The 14,740-nt window shown below is 46.4% G+C and overlaps 1 protein-coding gene across 2 annotated transcripts in view; it reads left to right on the forward strand.

Annotated features, from left to right (window-relative positions):
* The window catches only part of ZNF385B (zinc finger protein 385B), a 566,921-nt gene that overhangs the window by 111,138 nt on the left and 441,043 nt on the right, over positions 1–14,740 (forward strand). The window lies entirely within an intron of this gene.

Raw genomic sequence — 14,740 nt, forward strand, 5'->3', positions numbered from 1 at the left:
GCGCAGTGCCCCACCATCGACCCACTCGCAAACGCTATGCGCTCGCAAGCGGGTCTGAATCAGGCACTCAGGCCTCCACCAGTTCATTAACATTATCAGAACAGAGCATTGTCTTTTTGCAACCAGCAGATGGTCATAGCAGTCACTATATAGTTTATCATCGTCCAATGAGACTTTCGGGAGGCTCGGTGATGATGTCGCACGAAATACATGTACAGAATGCTTAGTGCTGCTATTGGATACATCCATGCAATGAACAAATACTTTGCACATAGAGGGCCTCTTTCTGATTTGGACCACATTAAAAAAAGCAAGTTACTTTGCATCTGCACAAACCATGTTACAATGCAAGGGGTGCAAATACATATTTGTTTTTTGCATGCAGGATAAATACTGGCTGATTTTGCATGGAGCCCACAAATGCTGGACAAACTGGCGGGATCTTAAGATAAAACACATACACATTCCTTAGGCAAATATAAACATTGTTAAGGCACGTACACATGGTACAATTAAAATGCACGATATGAACGATAACGATATCGATCATATCGTTATCGTTCATATCGTGCATTTTTCAGTGCCTCCAACCCACCAACTACCTGCGATGTGTGGGCACTTATGGACGATAAAGATATCGTTCATCGACTGTGCATGCAGACCAACCTGGTCGATATCGACCAGGTTGCTATAGGGACCAGCGATCGTAGATCGCGAGGCGCTGGCCGTCGTTGATGGGTTGGTGGTGTGCTGGATGATTGATATCGATCATTCAGCACTCCCGGGAGATCGTTATCGTTGACAATCGTCCTGTGTGTATGCACCATTAGATATTTTTAGGTGGTTTTATTCTTTAAATGAAGCTAAAGATGTGTCCTCATACACCTGTACTCTAGGCACATCAAACAGCTTCTCTTGGTGGACCAGGGTCATTGCAACCTAGCCACAGCAAGACTCCTTACGCAAAAGTTTCACCTTATTTTCACTTCTAAAAACTGCAAGCAGTGACTACTACATTGCTAACGTACACTGGGCCTGATTCAGACCCGGTCGCTATCTGTGTACGCTCGCTGGATGTGTATGCAAATTTTTCAAAGTGACGCCACGGGAAGCGAACGCCCGCCAAGGCATAAGCACGCCCACCATGTCTTAGCAAGCGGCCACTTTGTCTGAGCGTACGCCCAATCGCACAGGCAGAGCCGCCCACCAGCAAACATCATCTCCAGGAAGTGTATTAAAACATTGGTACATCGAGCACCATCGGATGTGAACGCAGTGCTTGAGGTAGCTTTACCCTACCGCAAGCATTGCGAGGAAATCAGTGTAAAAAAATGGCAAGTGACGTGTACTGTGACGCTGCCTGTTAATTATGCACGCCGCTAAAACGGCGTTGAAACACTCAGGCACGTCTGCGTTCGCGTCTCCAACCCCCCGTTATTAAGTGTCCTGCCCCTGTTACCACCCACAAACGGCCTCTCCTGTCACTCATTACCCTGGGTTGCCTTTACTGGGCGAGCGAGAGGGTTGCGATCGCATGTGCGTACGCACAACATCGGGCTGCTTGCGAACGAACAGCGCTAGCGGGCGGCTCTGAATCAGGCCCACTGAGCACACGGGCTTGCGGTACTTCTGTGTGCAACTTAGGACTGAATTCAATTAGCCGCGAAAAGTGTCGTCTGGCGAAAAGCGGATAGAATTCGCCTCATTCGCCTGTTTTGACGCAATGTTTTCTCCATGCTCGTCCCCACTATTCGCCCTATTCAATTGTAAAACACAAGAAAACATGGATAGGCGAATGTTTTACAAAGCAAAACTAGCAAAAAGGAAAAATACACCAACTGCAGCCTCCTGCAATCCCACAAACACCTGTCCCAACCATATAGCCCCCCCGAAAGTAACAGGTCACTCACTTTTTTCCCAAATTAGTAATTAGGGGGGGTGTCCAAAGGGTTCTGAACCAAGGCCCCACATTTGTACCCCAAAATATGGATTTGGCCACTACTCCTCTCACCACATTCTGTTATGGGGAATTTGCGACTTTGTACATACTGTAGGTTGTATCAATTATTTTGTCACAAAAGTCGTAACCTAGCGTCTCTGGTACATCGTGAGTGGCTTTGTATGCAGCTAAGATGCCACTAAAGGGATGGTACACACTAGACCATGGCACCCAGCAGCATGACCCTCGTTAACGATGTCGCCCGTTGGACCTGCAATATAGCGGGTACACACTAGGAGTGTGCATCGGCCACTTTTTGTGTTTTGGTTTTGGATCTGGATCTTTCTTCGTGTTTTGGATCTGGATTGGTTTTGCCAAAACCACCCTTCCCTGTTTTGGGTTCTGGGTTTTGTGTTTTGGATCTGTATTTTTTTTAAAAAAAAGCATAAAAACAGCTAAAAATCACAGAATTTATGGGTTTTTCTGCTGCTATGCTATTATTAACCTCAATAACCTTAATTTCCACTCATTTCCAGTCTATTCTGAACACCTCACAATAGTGTTTTTATGTCCAAAAGGTTGCACCGAGGTAGCTGGATGACTATGCTAAGCGACACGAGTGGGCGGCACAAACACGTGGCCCATCTAGGAGTGACACTGCAATGGCAGACAGGATGGCAGTTTGAAAAACTATGCCCTAAACAGAACATAATGCAAAGAAAAAAAAGAGGTGCAAGATGGAATTGTCCTTGGCCCCTCCCACCCACCCTTATGTTGTATAAACAGGACATGCACACTTTAACAAACCAATCATTTCAGCGCCAGGGTCTGCCACACGACTGTGGCTGAAATGATTGTTTCGTTTGGGCCCCCACAAAACAAGCTGGCAATTAATCTGACCCTGCACAAACTGGCTCTACGGAGGCAAGATGTCGTCCTCATCCTCCTCGTCCACCGATTCCTCACCCTCTTCAGTGTTGTGTACATCCTCATCCTCACAGAGTATTAACTCGTCCCCGCTGGAATCCACCACCACAGGTCCCTCTGTATGTTCTGGAGGCTGGTCTCCCTGGAATTCATTTTTATGAACATCATCTTCTCCACATTTTGTGGTAGCAACCTCCTACGCCTTTTGCTGACAAGGTTCCCGGCTGCACTAAACACTCTTTTGGAGTGCACACTGGAGGAGGGGGCAACTCAGGTAAAATAAAGCTAGTTTGTACAGGGGCCTCCAAATTGCCTCTTTTTCCTGCCAGTACATGTACGGACTGTCTGACATGCCTACTTGGATGCTGTCACCGATGTAATCCTTTAACAGACAGACGCACGCTTGTCGCTGCTGCTTTGAGGATGCAGGTGCGGCTACAGCCCACACAATTCACAAAGACAGAAAAAAAAAGAATTTTTTTATTGTTTGTGGAGTGCACTTTGAGGGTTACACCACCCTTTAACAGACAGACGCACGCTTGTCGCTGCTGCTTTAAGGATGCAGGTGCGGCTACAGCCCACACATTTCACAAAGACAGAAAAAAAAAGAATTTTATTGTTTGTGTAGCGCACTTTGAGGGTTACACCACCCTTTAACAGACAGACGCACGCTTGTCGCTGCTGCTTTAAGGATGCAGGTGCGGCTACAGCCCACACATTTCACAAAGAGAAAAAAAGAAGAATTTTTTTATTGTTTGTGGAGCGCACTTTGAGGGTTACACCACCCTTTAACAGACAGACGCACGCTTGTCGCTGCTGCTTTAAGGATGCAGGTGCGGCTACAGCCCACACATTTCACAAAGACAGAAAAAAAAGAAGAATTTTTTTATTGTTTGTGGAGTGCACTTTGAGGGTTACACCACCCTTTAACAGACAGACGCACGCTTGTCGCTGCTGCTTTAAGGATGCAGGTGCGGCTACAGCCCACACAATTCACAAAGACAGAAAAAAAAAAAAATTTTTTTATTGTTTGTGGAGCGCACTTTGAGGGTTACACCACCCTTTAACAGACAGACGTACGCTTGTCGCTGCTGCTTTGAGGATGCAGGTGGAATCTAGACTGGATTTGGAACCGGGGACACACTAGCTCCATCAATAGTCTAAATCCCACTGCACTAATGGCGGATACCGGATGCACGTCTAACACCAACATAGCAGTCAAGGCCTCAATTATACGTTTTGCTTCAGGATGACTGCTGTCGTACTTCATCCTCCTCGCTAGGGACTGTTGGAGGGTCAATTGTTTAGTAAAAGTAGTGGTGTTCCTACTTCCTCTCTGGGATGATGAACAACTCCCAGCAGCAGCAACAGCACTAGGAGGAAGTGGTTCTTGATCTTTCCCTATTTTATTTTTATCGGAGAAAGCTTGGTCCTCCATTTATGTTATATTGCTATATACGTGCGGCTAAGGCGCACACAAACACAGAAAATATTTTTTATTTTTGCTGGAGAGTAGTGCACTTTGTGGGTTACACCACCCTTTAAGAAATGAGCCAGCCGGCCCTTTACTTATGGGACACAGGCGCATACTTGGCGCTGCTCCTTTGTTGATGCACGTGCAGCCACAGTGCACACAATTCACAAACACAAAAAAAATGTTTTTATTTTGTTTGGAGTGCCCTTTGGGGGTTACAGCACCCTTTAGCGGTCAATCCAGCCGGCCCTTTATTTATGGGACACAAGCGCACGCTTGGCACTACTTTGTTGATGCACGTGCGGCTACTGCGCACACAATTCACAAACACAAAAAAATATATTTTTTTATTTTGTTTGGAGTGCCCTTTGGGGGTTACAGCACCCTTTAGCGGTCAATCCATCAGGCCCTTTATTTATGGGACACAGGCGCACGCTTGCCACTACTTTGTTGATGCACGCGCGGCTACTGCGCACACAATTCACAAACACAAAATTTTTTTTTTTTTATTTTGTTTGGAGTGTCCTTTGGGGGTTACAGCACCCTTTAGCGGTCAATCCAGCCGGCCCTTTATTTATGGGACACAGGCGCACGCTTGGCACTACTTTGTTGATGCACGTGCGGCTACTGCGCACACAATTCACAAACACAAAAAAATATATTTTTTTATTTTGTTTGGAGTGCCCTTTGGGGGTTACAGCACCATTTAGCGTTCAATCCAGCCGGTCCTTTATTTATGGGACACAGGCGTACGCTTGGCACTACTTTGTTGATGGACGTGCGGCTTCTGCGCACACAATTCACAAACAGAAAAAAATATATTTTTTAATTTTGTTTGGAGTGCCCTTTGGGGGTTACAGCACCCTTTAGCGGTCAATCCAGCCGGCCCTTTATTTATGGGACACAGGCGCACGCTTGGCACTACTTTGTTGATGCACGTGCGGCTACTACGCACACAATTCACAAACACAAAAAAATATATTTTTTTATTTTGTTTGGAGTGCCCTTTGGGGGTTACAGCACCCTTTAGCGGTCAATCCAGCCGGCCCTTTATTTATGGGACACAGGCGCACGCTTGGCACTACTTTGTTGATGCACGTGTGGCTACTGCGCACACAATTCACAAACACACAAAAAAAAAAAAAATTATTTTGTTTGGAGTGCCCTTTGGGGGTTACAGCACCCTTTAGCGGTCAATCCAGCCGGCCCTTTATTTATGGGACACAGGCGCACGCTTGGCACTACTTTGTTGATGCACGTGCTGCTACTGCGCACAAAATTCACAAACACAAAGAAATATATTTTTTTATTTTGTTTGGAGTGCCCTTTGGGGGTTACAGCACCCTTTAACGGACAAGCCAGCCGGCCTTTTACTTATGGGACACCGGCGCACGCTTGGCGCTGCTCCTTTGTTGATGCACGTCCAGCCACAGTGCACACAATTCACAAACACAGAAAAAAATAAATTTTTTTTAGCACTTGGGGGGAGCACCCCTGACGGACAGAGCACCCCCTGGACAACACTACAGCACCCCTTTAGGACTGGGACACTGCACAGGACTTTGGAGTGGACACAGCCCCTATGGACAACTGACTGCACAACACAGTCCAGCCAGCCCCTATGGACTTTGAAGTAGTGGACACAGCCCCTATGGACAACAGCAGCACAGCACAGCACAGCACAACACTACACTACACTACACAGCCCAGCCAGCCCTAACTCCCACCCTCCCTCTTCACTGTCCACAGCCGAGTGAGAAAATGGCGCCGACGCGGGTACCTTATATAGGATCCAAAACCCGCGAGACCCGGAAGGCGGGATGATGATGTTTTGCCTCGATTTCAGATCCGAGTCAGGCGGGAAAAGTCGAGCCTGACTCGGATCGGCCTCGGATCGGGGGGCTCGGGGGGGGTCGGATTTCAGAAATCCGAACCCGCTCACCCCTAGTACACAAGGCCAATGTGCCATATATGTCGCTCCGATCCACCATATCGGGCAACATAACGCTTAGTGTGTACCCATCATAAGATGCAATACAGTATTTAGAGAAAGGTGCACTGCAATACAATGTTGGAGTGTCTCAGTCTCGCCAAGCATGTCGCAGCATATGTTGTAGGCTAGGGAGTATATTTACTAAAGTTCAGCTTTTTAGAAGTGGAGTTGTTTCCCATAGCAACCAATCAGATTATAGCTATTATCTTCTAGAAGGTGCTAGATAAATGTTAAGTAGAATCTGATTGGTTGCTATGGGCAACATCTCTACTTCTAAAAAATTTGCACTTTAGTAAATATACTCCTAGGTGTATGGGGACACATCTGTATTCTCAGATAGAAGAGAATCTATTAACAGCAATTCCACTAAAGTATATTATTTTTAAAAGAAATATTTTGTAAAGTCAAATCTTTTCATATTACTATTGTTTTCAAATGACATGAAAACATTTGCAGTATACTGTACTTACTTTCATTCTGACCTTAGTTTAGCAGCCTGGCTATGATAAAAGTAGTGGCTTGATGGATACATTTACTGGGTACGATATCACTTTGTGCTGAGCTGATCCACAACATTCACTGTGGTTAGCATGTCCAGTAGCATTATAGAGCCTGATTCAGAGTTGTACCCTATGCAGGGGAGGTTCTATAATGTGTGCAGAGCGTGCGGGGCACACAGGCCCCTGGGGGTCTAGGGGGGCCCACACCGCACACCCTGCCCCCATATTTTTAATACTTACCACTCCGCCTCCGGAGTCCCATGTCAGTGTTGGTATCAGCGCTGTCAAAATTGCCTGGAAACTGTCCGCTGCAGCTGTTTTCCCTGCGTTTTGCACATGCGCAGTAGGGAAAACACCGGGAAAAGGGCCACGGGGTCATTTTCCTGGTGACCTTCGCCTGTGCTGTACAATCTGGGCACACTCTAGTGCCGAGAGTCTACCGGTGCGCCGCAGAGAGACTGTTTACAGACAGATATATTATTGTGTTTTGCAAATAAGGACAGCAAATATTAGATTTTTCTTAAATTACAGTAACTGTATCCATATTATAAATGGGATGTAGTCGGCATCCCGGCGTGCGGGATGCCGACGGTCTGAATACCGGCGACTGAATCCCGACAGGTCTGGATCCCAGCACCGGGTGTTAGGGGGAGGTTAGGGTTAGGTAGCTGGGTTACGGTCAGGCATTATGGGGAGGGTTAGGGTTAGGCACCATGTAGGGAGTGTTAGGATTAGGGTGCGGGGAGGGGGAGGTTAGGTTTAGGCACTGGGGGGAGGTTAGGTTTAGGCACTGAGGGGGAGGTTAGGTTTAGGCACTGGGGGGAGGTTAGGTTTAGGTTGCGGGGAGGTTAGGTTTAGGCAATGGGGAAGGAGGTTAGGTTTAAGCACTGGGGGGGAGGTTAGGTTTAGGCACTGGGGGGGAGGTTAGGTTTAGGCACTGGGGGGAGGTTAGGTTTAGGTTGCGGGGAGGTTAGGTTTATGCAATGGGGAAGGAGGTTAGGTTTAAGCACTGGGGGGGGAGGTTAGGTTTAGGCACTGGGGGGGAGGTTAGGTTTAGGCACTGGGGGGGAGGGTTAGGTTTACAGTGCGGGGAGGTTCGGTTTTAGTCAACGGGGAGGGAGGTTAGGTTTAGGCACTAGGGGGGAGGTTAGGGTAGGGCAGTGGTTCTCAAACTGGGTGCCTCAGGGCACTTGCAGAGGTGCCTCGGGTTGGTGGTCAAGTACCAAGTAAAACTATTTTTAGTCAGTGTGATAGGCAAAACCAGTGCTAACGGCTGCCAATCAAAAAATATGTGGACAAAAAGAAGCTTAGCCCTGTAAACCACCACATAACTGAACCTATGAGTGACATATAAGCACAATTTACTTCATTTCATTTTTGCTGAATTTCTCAATAAGAAACTTTTGGCCCAGGGTGCCTTGGAAAAAATGCTGATACTCTAGGGCGCCGTGATTCGAAAAAGTTTGGGAACCACTGGGGTAGGGGTTAGAAAAATACTTACCTGTCTTCCCTATAGGTGCCGGGATTTCATACCCTTCCCATTATAAATATATGTTTATTAATGAATAGTTGTCATGGGAGTAAAATATTTTGTGTTATCATTGACATAGATGTCACCACACTACCCTGTATTCATCACCCTGAAGAACACCTGCCGACAGTTATCTAATCTGCACGGGAAGCCAGGAATTGGTGTGTCTGTTTGTGTTTGACAAACATGAAGTTGGAATTACTGCCATAAATATCTGTCTTTGGACAGGCTGCTTATATAGTGCTGGCAAAGAGGTATCCTGAGCTTCAGAGGCGGGTATAAGTGGATGGCTGGAATTCTAATCTGTGTGCCACGCTCTTTCCTTATGTTATGTAAACGTGGCTAGCCCTCTGCCACCCTAACATTCTGTATTGACAGGTAAACATGATTAATACAAGAAAAAAAATGACACTTAGAAGCTTGAGATACAGGTAGTGTGATGCTGCTTAACAAACTTTTACTTCATAGTAAAAAAAAAATCCATACTGCAATAGACGTAAGATTAAAACAGTGTTAAAATGTAATAAAATACTTGACTGTCATTTAATCATTGTGACTTGAATGGCAACGGACTGGGAATGCTCTGTGAGACACCAATACACATTACCTTGTTCTCACAAGAGCTATTAAAAATCATTTACGTATATAGTCTAATTTTCATTTACTTGATGTCACAAGTAAAGAAAAAAATAAATATACAGTAGGAGCATAACTCAAAGTATGTTTAGCTTCATACAGGTCAGACCTGGCCAACCTGTGACTCTCCAGCTGTTGTGAAACTACACATCCCAGCATGCCCTGACACAGTTTAAGTATTGCCTAATAGCAGAACTGTGGCAGGGTATGCTGGGACTTGCAGGGTATGCTGGAACTTGCAGGGTATGCTGGAACTTGCAGTTTCACAACAGCTGGTTGGCCAGGTCTGATACAGATGATAAGAAATTACATGTGGCAGAGAGAGCACACATGACATATGTTCCTGCATATGGTGTACACACAAAGGCGTGCTTAATATATATGACCAGCGCAGCTACATTTCATCATGGACTACCATGTCCACCATGGACTAGCATAGTTGACAATGGTTGACACTCACATGACAAGGATACAATGGCTGACATACTTTGTATGGGCAAAACTTTCCATGCCCTTAGCACAGGTATGTCCAACTTCAAATAGGTTGTGATCTACTTTCATGTGTCAAAACTAACAGCGGTCTGCCACACCTTCCCATTTCCATTGCTGTTTTTATACGTACTGTAGGTGTGTTCATCTGAGCATTCATAAAAAAATCAAATAGATGTTGAGGTGTTCCAAAAAAAGAATAAATAAGTTTTAAAATAACATGCCCCTGTTCACATTATGGGCCTGACAGAGGTGCACGCAATTACAACAGTGGCTTCGTCTATTGCTGCAGAGCGACTGCGTTTTTACGCTAATGCCGCACCATCGAACATTGCACCAGCCCTTATGGAGGCGCAGATTATACATCTGAACATGGCCACATGTGTCAATGCAGTTGTGTCTTAAGACACAGTCGCTGACCGTGACATGTCTGTGCCATCTGGCTAGCCACCCCCTGTTACCACCCAGAACGCCCACCGAAATTCCCTCTCTCTGTCCAAATTCTCTCCCTCTCCCGGCGATAAACATTGGGAATCATGCGCAGTGCAACTCGGGTGCATGCGAAGACTGAAAGCTTCGGCCACTTGCATGCGCCATTGACACTGCGTCTCTCTCTGAACAAGGCCCTATCCCAGATTGTAGTGACCCCAGTTTACATAATGCCACAGTGCCCCCAATTCACATTATACTAGAGTGCCTCAGTTCACACTGTGCCACAGTGCTCCTAGTGTACTATATGCCACAATGCCCCCTGTACACAAGATGCCACAGTGCTCCGAGTTTACTATATGCCACAATGCCCCCTGTACACAATATGCCACAGTGCCATGCATACAATGCCGCGGTATGTGAGGATTTACGTCTGACACTGTTTAGCACTCTACAGCGCATATGGATGCCAAAACACTGGCAGGCCACAATTTCCAGCAAACTCTGCAGCTGCTCAGGAGGTCAGGAGCAGGTCACATGGGCAGCGCCAGGTGGTCGGGCATGTGACAGCGGGAAGCAAGCAGCATTTGGTCGGGGAGACTCTGAGGTAATGGTCAGAGGGGAAGGTGGATGCAGGGCAGCTCTGCCTACCTGAGGAAACCGGGACGGTGTGAAGTGGAGCCACAATGAACGGAGAGGCAGCGAGATCAGAGGTGGTCATAAGTGCCAGGGCAGGCCGACAGAAGGCGGAGAGCCCTGAGGCCGCCTGTAAAACGCCAGAGGCAGACCTCAGAGGTGGGGAAGAGGGCAGACCTGTTTGGAGCTGACATGACAGGTACACAGGGAGCTGGCTATAGTGTTGCAGCCCCTGTGTTCAGCACATACTTACCGACATTCAGCTGCAACCTTCCTGGAGGGGGTAGCCACACTTCTACGGCGGGGACGTGGCGCTGCAAAGAGGCAGCACTGGGGGCATGACCACATAAGCGCATCATTGTGGCCACGCCCCTTTTCACAATGCCAAGATTTACGGCATTGTGATGCAGGGGGCGGGGCCACAATGACACGACTCAGAACGAATCACATCACCACCGCTTCCACTGGGGGGTTCTGTGTATAGGGATGCTGCACGGTCCGGCGCGATGCGGGGAGATGCAAGAGGGTGGCGGCCAGCCGGCCAGGAGATTTGCCTACTTTTTCGGGGGGCCGGGAGTGCCACATGATTTTCGGGAGACTATCGGCAATCCCGGGAGAGTAGGCTTGTATGGTTCAGCATATGGAGCAGGGGTTCTCAACCATTGTCCTCAAGGCAGACTAACAGTCCAGGTTTTAATGATAGCCATACTTGAGCACATGTGTCTTAATTAGTACCTCATTTATTTTGATTTAACCATCTGTGCTCAAACATGGATATCACTAAAACCTGGACTGTTAGTGTGCTTTGAGGAAAGAGGTTGGGAAACCCTGATATAGAGCATACTGTATGAAGAGGCTAGTTGCACTCGCACATAGCAACAACACACTGAGGAGATCCAATGACTAAAGATAAGAGAGATCAGCCTGTCAGTCAGTGAGCATAACAGGACAAGATAATCCTTCCCTAGTATGTTCCAGTGGTTTTGGGGAATCCATTAATAGTCTGTAAATCCTCAGCCTACCTCAGTTATCAGCTACGGACAGCAGGCCCTCCAACATGACCCATTCCACCAGGTACAAAATGCTCTAGTCCTGGACATCCCACCTAATGTATGATTGTAGCCACCTGTGTTGAAACACTGGTCCTGATTCAGAGCCGGACGGTATTTGCGGACGGTCGTTCCAAAAAAGGGGCCGGCTATTTAAATTGAGCGCTCGCTCTTTGCGGTTTGTTGACGCCTCTATGTCTGAGCGAGTGAACGAAAAATGCGCTCGCTATTTTGTAAAGACGCCCCTTTTCCGTTCGCATCACACGTCATCTTTGATATTTATTAGATTAATCGGGTACATCGAAAGGCATCTGAACTGCTCGCAGTGCTTGTGGTAGGATTTTCTTACCGCTATCACTGCGAGCAGTTCAGGCTAAAAGACAACAAAGTGACGTGGTCGATGACGCTCCTTTACTAATTATGCACTCCCATTAAACGCCCTTTTGACAGTTAGGCACGCCTGCGTTCGGATCTCCACTCCCCCGTTTTCAAGCACCTTCCCCTGTTACCACCCACAAATGGTACATTCTGTCAATCACATTAGCAGCCCCTCGCTGTTTTGTGAGCGCACGATTTCCAACCACAAAGACTGGTTTGCGCATGCGCATTACGACCCATATGCATGCGCAGTTGTGCGAACATCGCTCAGAGCGAAAGAGCGGCCGCTTACGAGCGGCTCTGAATCAGGCCCACTGTCTCATCAATTACCTAGTTCAACACAAGTGGCTGCAATCATAAATTAGGTGGGAAGTCCAGGAGCAGAGCATGTTGGAGGGTAGGAGACTGATGCTCTAACCTCTCTGAGGAGCACCTCATGCATATACCTCTATACATATGCGATACTGCATTTGCCATTTACTGTGGCTGATATCATAACTAGTGAGGAGCTGACTGTTCCAGGACAGGATGTTAGGATTAGCTCTTGTTTTGAACCATAGATGTGTCAGTCTCCATTGTTCTAACTATATAGACACGCAATCTGATTTCCCCGGCATAGTGGAAAGGACCTAATTCCTCATCAAGTTAAAGGCAGTATTACAGAAACTGAAGTGATTCCCTCAATGTTAGGGTGTGTTAGTTACACTATCCCGCCTAGCTGCAACTATTAGTGACAGTTCCCTCAATATCATCAGAATCACCCCCCGTCTGATGGTAATAACTTAAGGTGCATACACACGTAATGATTTTTTTAATGATTTAACGATAACAACGTCATTATCATTCAATCGTTCAAAAAATTGTTCACTTTCTGAGTTACGATGAACGATAATCGTTCAAGCGCGCTCCCGTTTGTAGTTTGTAGTTCATCGTCCATTTCAGACTGTCCAACTTAACGATTTTCATTAAGGGAAGGAACATTTTTCATTCATCGTTGAAAAAAATAATTTAAAAAACCGTTCATTACACTTTTTTCAAGGGAAAAACTGAAAGAAAATCGTTAACGAAAATCGTTCATTAACAAAATCGTTACACGTGTATGCACCATTGAGGTGCGTACACACTAGGCGATTAGGAAAGACAGTACGATTACGACATCATAATCGTACAGTCGTTCCTGATCCTCTGTAGTGCCTACACTGAACGATATGTCATTCAGTGCAGGCACCCTCCATCATTCCTGAACATGGCCAATCTGTCGTTATCGGCAGATTGACCTGCATGTTCAGGCGATGATAGATGTCGGAAACGACCAGTGGTTGCGCGCATCGCTGGTCGTTTCCGACATTATAGTGCGTGATTTGTACCCGATTACTGAGCGATTGCACGATTACGATGTCGTGATGTGCCCTTCTGCTCCATGGGAGGTTTCTTTCCTCCCTGAGCTCGCCTTAGGACACCTGCGTTACGGTTTGACAAGTGTACCGCCCCAGTCAAACTCCCCACCTGCGATGTCGTAATTGTGCAATCGCTCAGTAAAATCGGCAAGTGTGTACGCACCTTAAGTCATACTTGCCGACTTCTACGTTTTCCTTCCCGAGATAAGCCAGGGGATGAGAAGCAGGGGGGCGGGGTTGGGGGCGGGGCCGGATGGTTTGTGTCATTAAGCCCCACCTCCTTGTGGTAATTTGCAGCAAACACCATATATTTAAAAATGGGGCGGGGCCAAATTATGCTATTAGAAGCGCGTTATTAGGCCTTGCCCCATACTCACGGACCCGCCGATCCCCGGAAATATTCTGCCCTCTTCACTAGGAAGTGGGCGGATTGCGGGAGAATTGTCTACTCTTCCGGGGGTGCGGGGGGTTACCTGTAAAATCGAGAGCCTCCTGCAAGTCCCGAGAGTGTAGGCAGGTATGGAACAAGATATTATAGACCCGGGTCTGAGAAACAACAAGGCAATCATAAGTGCACCAACAAAAGAATTATTGGCCAAAGGGAATAAGCCTTATGGAGAACAATATTGTGATGTACTTATATTTTAGAGGAGGTATTTTGTGTATATTTTATTATTTCAGTATGGGCATTTAGATGTTTGTAAAATTAACTGTTAAAATAATGGTAATATATGAGTTAAGGACTGTGAAATATTAATCTGATCTACCCTAACAGCTCAAACCCAGGAGTTCCTGCATTATAAATTGTTATTTCTCTTATGGTTGTGCATTATAACTATAAGGGGTATTATTACCCAAGTGCAGGTTTTTATAAGTGGAGATGTTGCCCATAGCAACCAATCAGATTCTATTTAACATTTATCTGGTACCTACTAGAAGATAATAGCTAGAATCTGATTGGTTGCTATGGGCAACATCTTCACTTTCTAAAAACCCTCACAACTGTGAAGAGTCACTGTGAATAAGCCACATTTTGCAGTGTTTAGCGGGGCGATAATGGGCAATTTGCATCACCACGTCCTCTATATTCTATGGAATTATTCATGTATTTTTTATTTATTTTATTTTATTTTTCTAATTATTCGGTCTGTGCCAGACTCTCAGTAACTTGGTTAAACCACTCAGAAATGGGTATTAAAAGTGAGGTGCACAATACATGCTTATAACTTATGAAACGCGCAGTCTTTGTCCTTTTGTCACTCTGAAGAACCAGCCTCTGAGGGCAGGGAAATGATGTATCTTACGTGACCCTGGGTATGGCTGTCACGTCGATCATTTCAGTTGAGTCACATAGGATAAAAT

The sequence above is a fragment of the Taudactylus pleione genome, unplaced genomic scaffold (genome assembly GCF_031769625.1).
Source record: "Taudactylus pleione unplaced genomic scaffold, aTauple2 ptg001027l, whole genome shotgun sequence".
Taxonomy (NCBI): domain Eukaryota; kingdom Metazoa; phylum Chordata; class Amphibia; order Anura; family Myobatrachidae; genus Taudactylus; species Taudactylus pleione.